This window comes from Haematobia irritans, chromosome 4 (assembly GCF_050003625.1).
Source record: "Haematobia irritans isolate KBUSLIRL chromosome 4, ASM5000362v1, whole genome shotgun sequence".
Lineage (NCBI taxonomy): Eukaryota > Metazoa > Arthropoda > Insecta > Diptera > Muscidae > Haematobia > Haematobia irritans.
In genome coordinates, this window is record NC_134400.1 from 196,415,330 (window position 1) to 196,435,774 (window position 20,445).

A 20,445-nucleotide genomic window follows, 5' to 3' on the forward strand; every position below is an offset into this window, starting at 1 on the left:
TTTTGTCAAAATTTTATTTCTATAGAATATTTTGTCAAAATTTTATTTCTATAGAAAATTTTGTCAAAATTTTATTTCTATAGGAAATTTTGGCAAAATTTTATTTCTATAGAATATTTTGTCAAAATTTTATTTCTATATAAAATTTTGTCAAAATTTTATTTCTATAGGAAATTTTGGCAAAATTTTATTTCTTTAGAAAATTTTGTGAACATTTTATTTGTATAGAAAATTTTGTCAAAATTTTTTTCTTTGGAAAAATTTTTTTTTAGAAAATTTTGTTTTATTTCTATAAGAAATTTTTGTCAAAATGTTATTTCTATAGAAAATTTTGTGAACATTTTATTTGTATAGAAAATTTTGTCAACATTTTATTTCTATAGAAAATTTTGTCAACATTTTATTTCATTATTATTGTTTTTTATTTCAGCTGTAAAACCATTGTGTTGACTAAACTACAAGTGTAGCTTAACCAACAGAGGAAAAATATGCTTGTCAAATTTATTTGGGCAAAGCCCTATAGACTGCACCGTGGTGCAATGGTTAGCATGCCCGCCTTGCATACACAAGGGCGTGGTTTCGATTCCTGCTTCGACCGAACACCAAAAAGTTTTTCAGCGGTGGATTATCCCACCTCAGTAATGCTGGTGACATTTCTGGAAGTTTCAATGCTTCTCTAAGTGGTTTCACTGCAATGTGGAACGCCGTCCGGCTCGGCTATAAAAAGGAGGTACCTTGTCATTGAACTTAACATGGAATCGGGCAGCACTCAGTGATAAGAGAGAAGTTCACCAATGTGGTATTGCAATGGACTGAATAGTCTAAGTGAGCCTGATACATCGGGCTGCCACCTAACCTAACCTATAGACTGCAAGATGGTTGGATGCACAGCTGTTTCGGAATTACCACATTCCTCATCAGCATTCTCTACTTGCAGCAAGTTTGTAGAAAATTTTGTAAAAAGTTTATTTCTATAAAAAATTTTGTAAACATTTTATTTCTATAGAAAATTTTGTCAACATTTTATTTCTATAGGAAATTTTGTCAAAATTTTATTTCTATAGGAAGTTTTGTCAAAATTTTATTTCTATAGGAAATTTTGTCAAAATTTTATTTCTATAGGTACTTTTGTCAAAATTTTATTTCTATAGAAAATTTTGTCAAAATTGTATTTCTATAAAAAATTTTGTCAAAATTGTATTTCTATAAAAAATTTGTAAACATTTTATTTCTATAGAAAATTTTGTCAATATTTTATTTCTATAAAAAATTTTGTCAACATTTTATTTCTATAGAAAATTTTGTCAAAATTTTATTTCTATAAGAAATTTTGTCAAAATTTTATTTCTATAAAAATTTTGTGAACATTTTATTTCTATTGAAAATTTAGTCAAAATTTTATTTATATAGGTACTTTTGTCAAAACTTTATTTCTATAGAACATTTTTTCAAAATTTTGTTTCTATAGAAAATTTTGTCAAAATTGTATTTCTATAAAAAATTTTGTCAAAATTGTATTTCTATAAAAAAATTTGTAAACATTTTATTTCTATAGAAAATTTTGTCAACATTTTATTTCTATAAAAAATTTTGTCAACATTTTATTTCTATAGAAAATTTTGTCAAAATTTTATTTCTATAAGAAATTTTGTCAAAATTTTATTTCTATAAAAATTTTGTGAACATTTTATTTCTATTGAAAATTTAGTCAAAATTTTATTTCTATAGGTACTTTTGTCAAAACTTTATTTCTATAGAACATTTTTTCAAAATTAGAAAATTTAGTCAAAATTGTATTCCTATATAAAATTTTGTCAACACTTTTATTTTATACCCACGACCATAGAATGGTGACGGGGGTATAATATGTTTGTCATTCTGTTTGTAACACATAGAAATATCGATTTGCGACTACATAAAGTATATATATTCTTGATCAGGGAGAAATTATAAGACGATGTCCGTCTGTCTGTTGTAATCACGCTACAGTCTTCAATAATGAAGCAATCGTGCTGAAATTTTGCACAAGCTCGTCTTTTGTCTGTAGGCAGGTCAAGTTCGAAGATGGGTTATATCGGTCCAGGTTTTGATATAGTCCCCATATAAACCGAATTCCCGATTTGGGTTCTTGGGCTTATAGAAATCGTAGTTTTTATCCAATTTGCCTGAAATTTTAAATCTAGGGGTATTTTATGACCATAAAGAGGTGTGCCAAAAATGGTGAGTATGGGTCCATGTTTTGGTATAGCCCCCATATAGACCGATCTCCCGATTTTATTTCTTGGGCTTATAGAAACCGCAGTTTTTATTCAATTTACCTTAAATTGGAAATCTAGAGGTATTGTAGGACCACTAATACGTGTGCCAAAAATTGTGAGTATCGGTCCATATTTTGGTATAGCCCCCATATAGACCGATCTCCCGATTTTACTTCTTGGGCTTATAGAAACAGCAGTTTTTATCCAATTTGTCTGAAATTGGAAATCTAGAGGTATTTTAGGACCATAGGTGTGCCGCAAATGGTGAGTATCGGTCCATATTTTGGTATAGCCCCCATATAGACCGATTTCCCGATTTTACTTCTTGGGCTTCTAGAATCCGAAGTTTTTATCCTATTTGCCTGAAATTTGAAATCTAGAGGTATTTTCGGGTCATAAAGAGGTGTGCCGAAAACGGTGAATATCGGTCCATATTTTAGTATAGCCCCCATAAGAACTATCTCCCGATTTAACTCTTTGGGTTTCTAGAAACCGTAGTTTTTATCTGATTTGCCTGAAATTGTAAATATTCTGGTATTTTAGGCTCACAAAAACGTGTATCGGATTAAGTTTTTATCGGTCCATTTGGTAATGCCTCCATATAGACCGACTTCACTTCTTGAGGGTGTAGAAGGCGCACTCATCATGAAAATTGCTTGAAACTCAATGTAAAATATCCAGATTTTACTTCTACAGATTTAAGATTTCAAATCAAGACGTTATTTTATAATTTTCTTCCACACTTACAAGAGATGTTAATGATTCCTCTTAAACTCAATTAAAAATGGTCCTTATAAATACAGAATCTGATATAGTCCTCAGAGGTGAAATCTTTACATTTATCTTCGGGAACACAAGTCCTCAAGCCCTCCTGAAATTTCAAAGGAAACCCTAATATTTGGTTCATGGTGGTGGGTATTTAAGATTCGGCCCGGCCGAACTTAGTGCTGTATATACCTGTTATTGACAATTTTGGCAAAATTTTATTTCTATAGAACATGTTGTCACAATTTTGTTTCTATAGAGAATTTTGTTAAAATTTTATTTCTATGGAAAATTTTCTCAAAATTGTATTTCTATAAAAATTTTGTAAACATTATATTTCTATATAAAATTTTGTCAACATTTTATTTCTATAGAAAATTTTGTCAACATTTTATTTATATAGAAAATTTTGACAACATTTTATTTTTATAAAAAATTTTGTCAAAATGTTATTTCTATAGGAAATTTTGTCAAAATTTTATTTCTATAGAACATTTTTTCAAAATTTTATTTTTATAGGAAATATTGTCAAAATTTTATTTCTATAAGTAATCTTGTCAAAACTTTTTTTCTATAGAACATTTTTTCAAAATTTTATTTCTATAGAAAATTTAGACAAAATTTTATTTCTATAGAAAATTTTGTCAAAATTTTATTTCTATAAAAAATTTTGTCAAAATTTTATTTCTATAAAAAAATTTTGTCAAAATTTTATTTCTATAGGTACTTTTTTCAAAACTTTATTTCTATAGAACATTTTTTCAAAATTGTATTTCTATAGAAAATTTTTTCAACATTTGATTTCTATAGAAAGTTTTGTCAAAATATTGTTTTATAGAAAATTTTGGCAAATTTGTATTCCTATATAAAAATTTGTCAACACTTTATTTTTTTTAGAAAATTTTGGAAAAATTTTATTTCTATAGAACATTTTGTCACAATTTTATTTCTATAGAAAATTTTGTCAAAATTGTATTTCTATTGAAAATTTTGTGAACATTTTATTTGTATAGAGAATTTTGTCAAAATTTTATTTCTATAGAAAATGTAGTCACAATTTTATTTCTATAGTAAATGTTGTCAAAATTTTGTTTCTAAAGAAATTTTGTCAAAATTTTATTCCTATAGACAAATTTTTCAATACTTTATTTTTATAGAAAATTTTGTCAAAATTTTATTTCTATAGGTACTTTTGTCAAAACTTTATTTCTATAGAACATTTTTTCAAAATTTTATTTCTATATAAAATTTTGTCAACACTTTATTTTTATTGAAAATTTTGGCAAAATTTTATTTCTATAGAACATTTTGTCAAAATTTTATTTCTATAGGAAATTTTGTCAAAATTTTATTTCTATAGGTACTTTTGTCAAAACTTTATTTCTATAGAACATTTTTTCAAAATTTTATTTCTATGGAAAATTTAGACAAAATTTTATTTCTATAGAAAATTTTGTCAAAATTTTATTCCTATAGACAATGTTTTCAATACTTTATTTTTATAGAAAATTTTGTCAAAACTTTATTTCTATAGAACATTTTTTCAAAATTTTATTTCTATAGAAAATTTTATTTCTATAGAACATTTTGTCAAAATTTTATTTCTATAGGAAATTTTGTCAAAATTTTATTTCTATAAGTAATCTTGTCAAAACTTTATTTCTATAGAACATTTTTTCAAAATTTTATTTCTATAGAAAATTTAGACAAAATTTTATTTCTATAGAAAATTTTGTCAAAATATTATTCCTATAGACAATTTTTTCAATACTTAATTTTTATAGAAAATTTTGTCAAAACTTTATTTCTACAGGTACTTTTGTCAAAACTTTATTTCTATAGAACATTTTTTCAAAATTTTATTTCTATAGAAAATTTTGGCAATATTTTATTTCTATATAAAATTTTGTCAACACTTTATTTTTATTGAAAACTTTGGCAAAATATTATTTCTATAGAACATTTTGTCAAAATTTTATTTCTATAGAAAATGTTGTCAAAATTTTATTTCTGTAGGAAATTTTGTCAAAATTTTATTTCTATAGGTACTTTTGTCAAAACTTTATTTCTATAGAAAATTTTTTCAAAATTTTATTTCTATAGAAAATTTAGACAAAATTTTATTTCTATAGAAAATTTTGTCAAAATTTTATTCCTATAGACAATTTTTTCAATACTTTATTTTTATAGAAAATTTTGTCAAAACTTTATTTCTACAGGTACTTTTGTCAAAACTTTATTTCTATAGAACATTTTTTCAAAATTTTATTTCTATAGAAAATTTTGGCAACATTTTATTTCTATATAAAATTTTGTCAACACTTTATTTTTATTGAAAATTTTGGCAAAATATTATTTCTATAGAACATTTTGTCAAAATTTTATTTCTATAGAAAATGTTGTCAAAATTTTATTTCTATAGGAAATTTTGTCAAAATTTTATTTCTATAAGTAATCTTGTCAAAACTTTATTTCTATAGAACATTTTTTCAAAATTTTATTTCTATAGAAAATTTAGACAAAATTTTATTTCTATAGAAAATTTTGTCAAAATTTTATTTCTATAGAAAATTTTGTCAAAATTTTATTCCTATAGACAATTTTTTCAATACTTTATTTTTATAGAAAATTTTGTCAAAATTTTGTCTACAGGTACTTTTGTCAAAACTTTATTTCTATAGAACATTTTTTCAAAATTTTATTTCTATAGAAAATTTTGGCAACATTTTATTTCTATATAAAATTTTGTCAACACTCTATTTTTATTGAAAATTTTGGCAAAATATTATTTCTATAGAACATTTTGTCAAAATTTTATTTCTATAGAAAATGTTGTCAAAATTTTATTTCTATAGGAAATTTTGTCAAAATTTTATTTCTATAGGTACTTTTGTCAAAACTTTATTTCAATAGGTACTTTTGTCAAAATTTTATTTCTATAGGAAATTTTGTCAAAATTTTATTTCTATAGGTACTTTTGTCAAAACTTTATTTCTATAGAAAATTTTGTCAACATTTTATTACTATAGAAAATTTTGACAAAATTTTATTTCTATAAAAAATTTAGTCAAAATTTTATTTCTATAGAAAATTTTGTCAAAATTTTATTTCTATGGGAAATTTTTTAAAAATTTTATTTCTATTGGTACTCTTGTCAAAACTTTATTTCTATAGAACATTTTTTTAAAAATTTTGTCAAAATTGTATTTCTTTAGAAATCTACGTTGATATTGGGGCTATATCTATATCTAATCCAAATTCGTTGTGCATAGCACACGGAAAGAAATATTGACCTATTATGAAAAATTATTTAACTTTAAATTTATAACAAGCTTTTTGCACAATATTAAGGGCGAATTTCTTTAAAATAAATACATTTTAATTGAAATTATGGTCATAGTGTTTGCTTTAAAAATGTTATTCTTAATATTTACGACACGAATCTTTGAAATTTGAGTAAAAACGTTAATTGCGTAATTAATTTTTTAATTTAACGTGTTTTCAGTGTCAATCACTATTTTAATTGGAAATATATTATGCTGCATTATGTGGTCTAGGAGACCACAATGATTGGCTACACTAATCAGTGATTTTTTTAGACTAATAATCTTTCTCCCCTTTCGATAGCTAGTATTATTCAAATTCCAATTTCCACATAGAATAGACCTGAGGAACTTCACATTTGTATGTAATTAAAAATTTAAATATTATCGAAGGTATGCTGCATAACTCAATTTAAAAAAAAACTTTCTCTTAATGACTCCAATGGAGATGGAGGGTTTTTTAATGCTAGAAAAGAAAACTTAATGAGAAATTAATAAAATAAATATTCATGATGATGGTTGTGATGTTGTTGTCAACAAGTAGTTCATAATTTTCTATGAAAGCGGTCAAGTCATTGTGGACCAGCCTATGTGATTGGTGTTAAAAACGCATGGATAAATGAAGGGAGTGGGATATTGACTTCGAGGAAAAAACAAAACACAGCACCAATAGAGAAAACAAATAATATATTTGTTTTCCCCAATTGGTTGCTTAATATTAAACATTATGAAAAAACAAAAAAAAAATGAAAACAACAACTAGCAAAAAAGCACGCGTCTATGTGAAATATTTTACCATCAATCATAAGGTGTGAGGAAAATTAGGTGGAGAAACAGCAGGTGTCTCGATTCCGTAGTTCGTCCATGCATTTCTCGTTTAGTTAGCTTTGCTGTTATTTTTATTGGGCTATTTGTTAATAAGACTATCCAAATAACTATTGTAATGTCTCACATGAATGTGTTAAAATTGCACTAAATTATTAACCCAATTTGCTGAAAGTTTTCTTTATCTCCTACTTCAAATAGTGGCGCAATAGTGACTTGCTAAATAAATTTACAAATCAAGGAACTATAGTTATGTGTCATATGAGAAAATCATACCATATGTATCCACAATTTGGGATAACTTCCGCCATGATATGAAGGGTTCATTTGTATAGAAGGTTTTTGCTAATAGTTTTCCTTCAAACACATCATTAAAATCAAAATCAAAAAATATTAATGTATTATACGATATAAGGCCTAAGCCACATCTGTGCAATACCTTTAGAAAGATAAGAAAGAAAAGAAAAATATTTTATGTTACAGAAAGAATGATTGATTGAAGGGTTCATGAACTCCGACATGGTTTTTTTGTGGAAAAAGTTTGTGTTCAATCAAAAGCTTAAGAAGTGAATTGTTGAGATGGGTTTTCATATACCCTCAAGAAGAAATTGCTTCTGTAAAATAAACTCCCAAATTTCTAAGGTAGTTAAATCACTAATACTGACATCATATGATGAATTTCACTTGGCTCGGTTAAAAATTGGGCCTTCAGGGGTCTCCAGAAGCCAAAACGACGTTATTTCAACAGACGGACGCACAGTGGTCGGTGCTATATGGAGTTAGCGACCAAATATACTTCCATTATAGGTATCATCGTGAAACTTCGGTCACGGCTTTATAATTATGTCTGGACTATTTAATGATAAAATGGGATTGATTGATGAGGGTTTGGTATTTTTATACCCTCCATCACAGGATGGGGGTATATTAACTTTGTCATTCCGTTCGTAACACATCGAAATATTGCTCTAAGACCCCATAAAGTATATATTCTGGGTCGTGGTGAAATTCTGAGTCGATCTGACCATGTCCGTCCCTCCGTCTGTTGAAATCACGCTAACTTCCGAACGAAACAAGCTATCGACTTGAAACTTGGCACAAGTAGTTGTTATTGATGTAGGTCGGATGGTATTGCAAATGGGCCATATCGGTCCACTTTTACGTATAGCCCCCATATAAACGGACCCCAAAATTTGGTTTGCGAGGCCTCTAAGAGAAGCAAATTTCATCCAATCCGGCTGAAATTTGGTACATGGTGTTAGTATATGGTCTCGAACAACCATGCAAAAATTGGTCCACATCGGTCCATAATTATATATAGCCCTCATATAAACCGATCCCCCGATTTGGTTTGCGAGGCCCCTAAGAGATGAAAATTTCATCGGATCCGGCTGAAATTTGGTACACGGTGTTAGTGTATGGTCTCTAACAACCATGCAAAAATTGGTCCACATCGGTTCATAATTATATATAGCCCCCATATAAACCGATCCCCCGATTTGGTTTGCGGGGCCCCTAAGAGAAGCAAATTTCATCCGATCCGGCTGAAATTTGGTACATGGTGTTAGTATATGGTCTCGAACAACCATGCAAAAATTGGTCCACATCGGTCCATAATTATATATAGCCCCCATATAAACCGATCCCCCGATTTGGTTTGCGAGGCCTCTAAGAGATGAAAATTTCATCCGATCCGGCTGAAATTTGGTACATGGTGTTAGTGTATGGTCTCGAACAAGCATGCAAAAATTGGTCCACATCGGTCCATAATTATATATAGCCCCCATATAAACCGATCACCAGATTTGACCTCCGGAACCTCTTGGAAGACCAAAATTCATCTGATTCAGTTGAAATTTGGTACGTGGTGTTAATATATGGCCTCAAACTCCCATGCAAAAATTGCTCGATATCGGTCCATAATTATATATAGGCCCCATATAAACCGATCCCCAGATTTGACCTCCAGAGCCCCTTGGAAGAGCAAAATTCCCATTCCCATTCGGTTGAAATTTGGTACGTGATATTAGTATATGGTATCCAACAACCATGGAGGAATTGGTTCCTATCAGTCCATAATTATATATAGCTTCCATATAAACCGATCCCCAGATTTGACCTCCGGTGCCGTTTGGAAAAGCAAAATTCATCCGATTTGCTTGAAATTTGGTACGTGGTGGTAGTATATGATATTTAACAACCATGCCAAATGTGGTCCATATCAGTCCATAATCGTACATAGCCCCATATAAACCGATCCCGAGATTTGGTTTTGGAACCTCTTGGAGGAGCAAATTTCATCCGAGTGAGTTGAAATTTGGTACATTGTGCTAGTATATGGTCGTTAACAACCATGTCTAACTAGGTCCAGATAAATCGATCCCCAATCACACAAAAATTGGTCCATATCAAGTTCATAATTGTATATAGCCCCCATATAAGCGACCCCCATATTTCAATGCTGGCTCTCTGCGTACAAAAATTCCATATCGATTCGTAATTATTTGTAGACTTAACTATACATAACGTTTTTGTCTAATATATACCATGTATGGACTAAATCACAATTTAGAAAACGATGTTAAGAAGTTTTAAGATACCACAACCCAAGTAATTCGATTGTGGATGACAGTCTTTCGTAGAAGTTTCTACGCAATCCATGGTGGTGGGTACATAAGATTCGGCCTGGCCGAACTTGCGGCCGTATATACTTGTTTTTTTTTTTTGTTTTGGCCAAAGAGATCGACCACTGAGGGACGGACAGCTAGGGCTAGAGTGAAGCAGAATTTTACCATGGTTCAGAATGTGTATATTTCCCCCTAGTTATGATGAGGTGAACACGGTTGCCACAGTTGGTAAAATTCTACCATAAATGGTAGATTTTTTAATGGTAGAATTCTTGATTTTTTGGTAGATTTTGCTAAGTAGACTTCTCCAAATAAGAGGTACTTTTTCATAAAACTAAATAAAATTATGAAAAAATTTTTAAGGAAATAAAATTTTGACAAAATTTTCTAAAGAAATAAAATTTCGACAACATTTTCTACGAAAATAAAATTTTGACAAAATTTTCTACAAAAATACAATTTCGACAACATTTTTTGACAAAATCAAATTTTGACAAAATCAAGTTTTGACAATATTTTCTATAGAAGTAAAATTTTGACAAAATTTTCTATAGAAATAAAATTTGGAAAAAAAATTTCTATAGAAATAAAATTTTGACAAAATTGTCTATAGAAATAAAATTTTGTCAAAATTTTCTATAGAAATAAAATTTTGACAAAGTTTTCTATAGAAATAACATTTTGACAAAATTTTCTATAGAAATAATATTTTGACAAAATTTTCTATAGAAATAACATTTTGACAAAATTTTCTATAGAAATAATATTTTGACAATGTTTTCTATAAAAATAAAATTTTGGTAGATTATTTTTGGCTCGAGTGGCAACCATGATTATGAACCGATATGGAATTTTTGTGTGATTGGGGATCAGCTATATATAACTATAGACCGATATGGACCAATTTTGACATGGTTATTAGCGGCCTTATACACCACGTTGCAAATTTCAACCGGATCGGATGAATTTTGCTCCTCCAAGAGGCTCCAGAGATCAAATCTGGGGAACGGTTTATATGGGGGCTATATATAATTATGGACCGATATGGACCAATTCTTGCGTGTTTGTTAGAGACCACATTCTAACACCATGTTCCAAATTTCAACCGGATCGGATGAATTTTGCTCCTCCAAGAGGCTCCGGAGGTCAAATCTGGGGATCGGCTTATATGGGGGCTATATATAATTATGGGTCGATGTGGACCAATTTTTGCTTGGTCATTAGAGACCATATACTAACACCATGTACCAAATTTCAGCCGGATCGGATGAAATTTGCTTCTCTTAAAGGCTCCGCAAGCCAAATCGGGGGATCGGTTTATATGGGGGCTATATATAATTATGGACCGATGTGGATCAATTTTTGCATGGTTGTTAGAGACCATCTACTAACACCATGTACCAAATTTCAGCCGGATCGGATGAAATTTGCTTCTTTTAGAGCAATCGCAAGCCAAATTTGGGGGTCCGTTTATATGGGGGCTATACGTAAAAGTGGATCGATATGGCCCATTTGCAATACCATCCGACCTACATCAATAACAACTACTTGTGACAAGTTTCAAGTCGATAGCTTGTTTCGTTCGGAAGTTAGCGTGATTTCAACAGACGGACATGCTCAGATCGACTCAGAATTTCACCACGACCCAGAATATATATACTTTATGTGGTCCTAGAGCAATATTTCGATGTGTTACAAAGGGAATGACAAAGTTAATATATACCCATCCTATGGTGGAGGTTATAATAAATTTCTATAAAAATAAATTAATAAAATTACTATAGAAATAAAATTTTGACAAAATTTTCTAAAGAAATTAATCTTTGACAAAATTTCTATAGAAATAAAAATTCTGACAAAATTTTCTTTAGAAATAAAACTTTGACAAAATTTACAAAAAAAAAATAAAATTTTGAAAAAGTTTCAATAGAAATAAAATGTTGACAAAACTCTCTATAGAAATAAAATTTGGACAACGATTTCTATAGAAATAAAATTTCAACAAAATTTTCTAAAGAAATAAGATTTCGACAACATTTTCAAAAAAAATAAAATGTTGACAAAATTTTTAATAGAAATAAAAATTTTGACAAAATTGTCTACAGAAATAAATTTATGGCACATTTTTCTAAAGAAGTAACATTTTTGACAAAATTTTCTATAGAAATAAAATTTTGACAAAATTGTCTAAAGAAATAAAATTTTGAAAAAATTGTCTAAAGAAATTAAATTTCGAAAAAATATTTCTAAAGCAATAACATTTTGAAAAAAATTTCTATAGATATAAAATTTTGACAAAATTTTCTATAGAAATAAAATTTTAACAAAATTTTGTATAGAAATAAAACTTTGACGAAATTTTCTGAAGGAATAAAGTTTTGACAAAATTTTCTTTAGAAATAAAACTTTGTCAACATTTTCCAAAAAAAAAAATTTAAAAATTTCCTATAGAAATAAGATTTCGAAAATTTTGACAAAATTGTCTAAAGAAATAAATTTGTGGCACATTTTTCTAAAGAAGTAACATTTTTGACATAAATTTCCATAGAAATAAAATTTTGACAAAATTGTCTAAACAAATAAAATTTTGAAAAAATTGTCTAAAGAAATAAAATTTCGAAACAAATTTTCAATATAAATAATATTTTGACGAAATTTCTATAAAAATAAAATTTTCACAAAATTTTCTATAGAAATAAAAATTTTGACAAAATTTTCTTTAGAAATAAAACTTTGACAAAATTTAAAAAAAATTCTACAGAAATAAAATTTTGATACCAATTTCTATAGCAAATAAAATGTTAACAAAACTCTCTAAGAAATAAAATTTGGACAACGATTTCTATGAAACTAAAATTTGGACAACGATTTCTATAGAAATAAAATTTCAACAACATTTTCTAAAGAAATAAAATGTTGACAAAATTTTCTATAGAAATAAAAATTTTGACAAAATTGTCTAAAGAAATAATTTTGTGGCACATTTTTCTAAAGAAGTAACATTTTTGACAAAATTTTCTATAGAAATAAATTTTTGACTAAATTGTCTAAAGAAATAAAATTTCGAAAAAATTTTCAATATAAATAATATTTTGACAAAATTTCTATAAAAATAAAAATTTCACAAAATTTTCTATAGAAATAAAATTTCGACATAATTTTCTAAAGAAATGAAATTTTGACAAAATTTTCTATAGAAATAAAAATTTTGACAAAATTGTCTAAAGAAATAAAGTTGCGGCACATTTTTCTAAAAAAAGTAAAATTTTTGACAAAATTTTCTATAGAAATAACATTTTGATAACAATTTCTATAGCAAATAAAATGTTGACAAAACTCTCTATAGAAATAAAATTTGGACAACGATTTCTATAGAAATAAAATTTCAACAAAATTTTCTAAAGAAATAACATTTCGACATCATTTTCTAAAGAAATAAAATGTTGACAAAATTTTCTATAGAAATAAAATTTTGACAAAATTGTCTAAGGAAATAAAATTTCGAAAAAAATGTCAATATAAATAATATTTTGACAAAATTTCCATAAAAATAAAATTTTCTAAAGAAATGAAATTTTGACAAAATTTTCTATAGAAATAAAATCTCGACAAAATTTTCTATAGAAATAAAAATTTTGACAAAATTTTCTTTAGAAATAAAACTTTGACAAAATTTTATAAAAAAATAAAATTTTGATAACGATTTCTGTAGAAATAAAATTTCAACAAAATTTTCTAAAGAAATAAAATTTCAACAAAATTTTCTAAAGAAATAAAATTTCGACAACATTTTCTAAAGAAATAAAATGTTGAGAAAATTTTCTATAGAAATAAAAATTTTGACAAAATTGTCTAAAGAAATAAATTTGTGGCACATTTTTCTAAAGAAGTAACATTTTTGACAAAATTTTCTATAGAAATAACATTTTGACAAAATTGTGTAAAGAAATAAAATTTCGAAAAAATATTTCTAAAACAATAAAATTTCGAAAAAAATTTTCAATATAAATAATATTTTGACAAAATTTCTATAAAAATAAAAATTTCACAAAATTTTCTATAGAAATAAAATATCGACAAAATTTTCTAAAGAAATGAAATTTTGACAAAATTTTCTATAGAAATAAAAATTTTGACAAAATTGTCTAAAGAAAAAAATTTGTGGCACATTTTTCTAAAGAAGTAAAATTTTTGACAAAATTTTCTATAGAAATAAAATTTTGACAAAATTTTGTAAAGAAATAAAATTTATGAAGCAATAAAATTTCGAAAAAATTTTCAATAGAAATAATATTTTGACAAAATTTCTATAAAAATAAAATTAAAAAAATATATATATAGAAATATATTTTTAACAAAGTTTACAATAGAAATAAAATGTTAACAACATTTTCTATAGAAATCAAATTTCGAAAAAATGATTACAAAAAACTAAATTTTCTAAAGAAATAAAATGTTGCCAAAATTTTCTATAGAAATAACATTTTTACAAAAATTTTTATAGAAATACAATTTTCCATTCGTTTTGTTTTGTTATTGTTGGTTTTGTTCTTTAAGCATTGTTGCTGTTTTTTGATTTCAGCTTAAAACCATGTTGGATGATCCAACCATCTTGCAGTCTATAGGGCTTTGCCCAAATAAATTGGACAAACATTCTTTTCCTCTGTTGGTTAAGCTACACTTGTAGTTTAGTCAATGCATGGGTTTAAGCTGGAATCAAAAAACAACAGAAATACAATTTTGATAAAATTTTCTATAGAAATAAAATTTTGCCAAAATTTTTTATAGAAATAAAATTCTGACAAAATTTTCTATAAAAATAAAATTTTGACAAAATTTCCTATAGATATGACATTTTGACAAAATTTCCTATAGAAATAACATTTTGACACAATATTCTATAAAAATAAAATTTTCATTAGATTGCAAATAAATGGGTTTAAAAACGGAAATAAAAATTAAAAAAAAATCTATAGAAATAAAACTTTCACAAAATTTCAATTTTTGTGTCCTTTCATACGATCCATTGTGAATAAGTTCTCCCGTTTTATAGATCTAGTTGTTGGTGCAATTTAAGATCGTTAAAACATAAAAAATCCGACACATTTACAATTCAAGGGATATTTATACACATAAAAAATTTTGTTTTCATTCATTCCAAGAAAATTTTTATATCTAACCACAAAAATATGATCGAAAACTTCTTATCCAGACTTTTCCACATTGTGGTGCAGGCTATAAAAATTGCTAAAATGTCATAAGCACTATATGCATAAACAATTTAAATAATTGTACTTAGATAAGAAAATGGTGGATACAATTCAAGTAAAATATACTCATTTTTAGAAAAATATAAGCTATTTTGTGCGAATTTCGAATTAAATAAAATTGCATATTTTTTAGACTTAAATAATTCTTCTCACATTAGGCAAAATTTTATGAAAATCAATTAAGTTCCATGAACTAAAATACATTTAAATCGGTTATAGTAATTTTCTTCTGAGGGCATACATACATATTAAGATTTGCATTGGGTTTTGAGAAAATTTCTTTTTGTTTTACATATTTGCATACCAAATAAAATTACCAAATTGTTTTTTTGTGTATTTTTTTAGATTTTAGAATTAACGAATTGTCATTGAAATGCATGATTTTGTTTGGTTTATTTTTGCTTTTCATAACTGATAACTGATATAATTTTCATAAACACTTACTTCGGTTTTGGTTTTCACTTCATTGAATATTCCAATTTGTTGGTAATTCAGTTTATTTTAAAAACACTTCGTGATTTATTTTTTTATTTTTTTATTTTTTCTATTTTTACATTGAAATATTATTTCCACACAATTAAAAGATTCGTTACAATTTATTATCCTTGAAATTATATTTTTTTTGTTTTGATTTAACTTCCAAAAAACACAAATGAAAAACATCCTCAACCATTGTTCACCCCTATTGGAGTTTGGTTGTCAATGGTAGGAAACTATAGCAACAACACCACTCACTAACGAATCGATACTCCTTCACTTACATTTATCGACAATAACATTTTGTGAGTGTTCAACCCTCTATAACATAAATGTCCATTATAAGGCAATGTGCCAAACCCGTGCCATAACGGTGCGACCATATTGACCATAGGGCTAAAATTACACTACACTACTGAGAGAGCCTTGGGCTTGTGGCAACCATTGACATATGGATGAAATGCAATGAATTAAAAAGACATGTTTGTTGTTGTTGAGTCCATATCATCGGCCCATATCGAAAGCTTAATAGATTTGTTCTCGCATTTGATTATCTATCATTGCAGTGATTTATTTTCATTCAATCGAAGAATATGTCTGTCTCTCCACAATTGAGCTTAAGCAATGTGGGTGGTTAGTTCGGTGAGTATACGTACTATTCGTACACCACTACACAATGAAAGCGTTTACAATTACGATCACAATAACAGGCGATGTTAACAACACAACGCATTGAAAGACTTTTACATACTGAAATGCCACATTAATGATTGTGACCTCACAAGTGTTACTTCTTGGGCCATTTAGTTATGCGCTCAAATGTCCGACTGTGTGTTATTCTTTCTTTTTTGCTGTTTTTTTTTACGCTCTCTTTTGAGCAAAACGCATCACAATGACCCAATGGCCAATGCCTAAGTGGGGTACTTCACTAATCGCGCAAGTAGACTCAATCAATGACTTTTTCAAAGAATTTCTGGTTAAAAACACGTAGACCTAGATGTTGGTTGGCATGCTCCAATGTAATTTACATGGATAACAACACATCAACTGTTAGGTGGTGGTTACCAAACCAAATATTCGCATATTAGAATAAATTGCACAATAAGAAATTTATGTGAGACAATTTTTTGATTATTTCTCAAAAAGAATTTTCAACACGCACGAAAAAATGTGTTTTTGGGCATTTTTGTCGCAGCCTTGTACTGCTTATTTAGAGTTTGTAGGTGTAGCAGAGCCATGTATTTTGTCTTTGGGGAGTTTTCTGGCCAAGAAAAAAATATTGTGGTAAAAAGCAAATTAGAGAAACTTGTTTTAATGTTGAAATTATATAATTTTATTTAAACTATTATATGGTTGGGATAATCATGTTTTATTTTGGGGTCAAAATTTTATTTCTATAGAAAACTTTGTCAAAATGTTATTTCTATAGAAAATTTTGTCAAAATGTTATTTCTATAGAAAATTTTATCAAAATTTTATTTCTATAGAAAATTTTGTCAAAATTTTATTTCTATAGAAAATTTTGTCAAAATTTTATTTTTTTTAAAAATTTTATCAAAATGTTATTTCTATAGAAAACTTTGTCAAAATGTTATTTCTATAGAAAATTTTATCAAAATTTTATTTCTATAGAAAATTTTGTCAAAATTTTATTTCTATAGAAAATTTGATCAAAATGATATTTCTATAGAAAAATTTGTCAAAATTTTATTTCTATAGAAAATTTTTTCAACATCTTATTTCTATAGAAAAATTTGCCAAAATTTTATTTCTATAGAAAATTTTTTCAACATTTTATTTCTATAGAAAATTTTGTCAAAATTTTATTTCTATAGAAAATTTTGTCAAAATTTTATTTCTATAGAAAATTTTGTCAAAATTTTATTTCTATAGAAAATTTTGTCAAAATTGTATTTCTATAGAAAATTTTGTCAAAATTTTATTTCTATAGAAAATTTTGTTAAAATTTTACTTCTATAGAAAATTTTGTTACAATTTTATTTCTATAGATAATTTTGTTAAAATTTTATTTCTATAGTAATTTTTTTTCAAAATTTTATTTCTATAGACAATTTTTTCAAAATTTTATTTCTATAGACAATTTTGGCAACATTTTATTTCTCTAGAAAATTTTGTCAAAATTTTATTGGTATAGAAAATTTTGTCAACATTTTATTTCTCTAGAAAATTTTCTCAACATTTTATTTCTATAGGAAATTTCGTCAAAATGTTATTTCTATAGAAAATTTTGTCCAAATTTTATTTCTATAGAAAATTTTGTCAAAATTTTATTTCTATCGAAGTTTTTGTCAAAATTTTAGTTCTATAGAAAATTTTGTCAAAATTTTATTTCTATAGAAAATTTTATCAACATTTTATTTCTATAGAAAATTTTGTCAAAATTTTATTTCTATAGAAAATTTTATCAAAATTTATTTCCATAGGAAACTTTGTCAAAATGTTACTTCTATAGAAAATTATATCAAAATTTTATTTCTATGGAAATTTTTGTCAAAATTTTAGTTCTATAGAAAATTTTGTCAAAATTTTATTTCTATAGAAAATTTTGTCAAAATTTTATTTCAATAGAAAATTTTGTTAAAATTTCATCAACATTTTATTTCCATAGAAAATTTTGTCAATTTTTTTTGTTTAGAAAATTTTACCAAAATTTTATTTCTATAGAAAATTTTATCAAAATTTTATTTCTATAGTAAATTTTGTCAAAATTTTTTTTTCTTTAGAAAATGTTACCAAAATTTTATTTCTATAGAAAATATTATCAAAATTTTATTTCTATAGTAAATTTTGTCAAAATTCTAATTCTATAGAAATTTTTTTCAAAATTTTATTTCTATAGAACACTTTGTCAAAATTTTATTTCTATAGAAAATTTTGTCAAAATTTTATCTCTATAGAAAATTTTGTCAAAATTTTATTTCTATAGAAAATTTTGTCAAAATTTTGTTTCTATAGAAAAATTTGTCAAAATTTTATTTCTATAGAAAATTTTGTTAAAATTTTATTTCTATAGAAAATTTTGTCAAAATTTTATTTCTATAGAAAACTTTGTCAAAATGTTATTTCTGTCGAAAATTTTGTTAAAATTTTATTTCTATAGAAAATTTTGTCAAAAATTTATTTCTATAGAAAATTTTGTCAAAATTTTATTTCTATAGAAAATTTTGTCAACATTTTATTTCAATAGAAAATTTTGTTAACATTCTATCAACATTTTATTTCTATAGAAAATTTTGTCAAAATTTTATTTCTATAGAAAATGTTTTTAAAAATTTATTTCTATAGAAAATTTTGTCAAAATTTTATCAACATTTTATTTGTATAGAAAATTTTTTCAAAATTTTATTTGTATAGAAAATTTTATCAAAATTTTATTTCTATAGAAAATTTTATCAAAATTTTATTTCTATAGAATATTTTGTCAAAATTTTATTTCTATAGAAAATTTTGTTAAAATTTTATTTTTATAGAAAATTTTGTCAAAATTTTATTTCTATAGAAAATTTTATCAAAATTTCATTTCCATAGGAAACTTTGTCAAAATTTTACTTCTATAGAAAATTTTATCAAAATTTTATTTCTATATGAAATTTTGTCAAAATTGTTTTTCTATAGGAAAAAGCTCCAATTTGCCAATAACAACTGTTTTGCCAAATTAATTAAATTTCATTTTTTTCTAACATTTTATGATATAATTAAAACTTTTTCCCATGTACTCTAGAGCAATGACTCGAGAAGATTGCCTACAATAAAGTCAAGTCGCAAAAAAATTTATTTTGTTCTTCTAGGTCATCTAAGTCTATGGAATACTTAATGGAAATATTTAAGATATTGGAACAACATAAATTTACTTTCATTTGCTTGGGTAAAAGTGTGTAGCTCGATTGAAATTCATGTTGGCAAATTAAAAATATTCTTGGAACCCAAATTCACACGTTCTCGAATATATATATTTGCCACTTTAAAATTGAATTAGAGAGCAAAAACAAAACAAATTTGAATTTGTAATCAACTTTCTCGGATGAGAACGTGAAATGGTGACATTGCCAGCTGAAGATGAAGGGTTTACTTGTGAATAAATTCAAAGACCCACATTGGCATTAGTTTTAGTGTCAATTGAATTGAAGTAGATTAAGGTGTTAGGAATTTTTGAAAATCATTTCCCAAAATGCAACAATAATTGGATTTTTTTTTGTTATTTATATATTTTTGATTTTATTTACTTAAGGGACAAATAAATTTGGGCTCCAACGACTTATTGTGTTCTTAGAGAATATTCTGATCCAACATTCAAATCGAAAATTCGTATTTGTTTTGAAAAGAGAATGTGATGTAGCTCCTCATAAAAAATCGAACGTATTTTTTTATTAATTTATATATTTATAGAAAAATTTCGTGGAAGTTTTATATTTATAGAAAATGTCGTGTAAATTTTTTATTTATAGAAAATTTAATCGAAATTTTTATTCATAGAAAATTTTATGGAAATTTTCTACTATTCCATTCTATTCTATGGAATAGTAAGTCGATTTTTGTTTTTTATTGTAGAAAACATCGTCGAAATTTTTAATTTTTATAAAAATTTGTTTACATTTGTTTTTTATAGAAAACTTCGTGGAAGTTTTGTATTTATAGAAAATGTTGTCGAATTTTTTATTCAAAGAGAATTTCATGGAAATTTTATAAATATATATATAAAAATATTTATATTTATAAACTATTTTGTGGAAAATTTATATTTATAGGTATTTTCGTCTAAATATCGATGAACATTTCTATAAATAAAAATATAGAAATGTTCATCGATATTTTTAGTAAGAGAAAATTTTGTGGATAATTTTTTATATTTATACAAAATTTAATGGAAATTTTATGTTCA

At 25.7% G+C, this 20,445-nt stretch overlaps 1 protein-coding gene across 3 annotated transcripts in view; it reads right to left on the minus strand.

Moving 5' to 3' along the window:
- The window catches only part of Exn (Ephexin), a 204,063-nt gene that overhangs the window by 100,510 nt on the left and 83,108 nt on the right, over positions 1–20,445 (minus strand). Inside the window, exon 1 of one of the 3 annotated variants that reach the window (XM_075307891.1) lies at positions 15,513–15,650. The exons of the other annotated variants lie outside the window; for them this stretch is intronic. The gene's annotated coding sequence lies outside the window, so the exon portion shown is untranslated. Of the gene's footprint in view, positions 1–15,512; positions 15,651–20,445 lie in introns of those variants that run through there. 3 annotated transcript variants of the gene reach the window in all.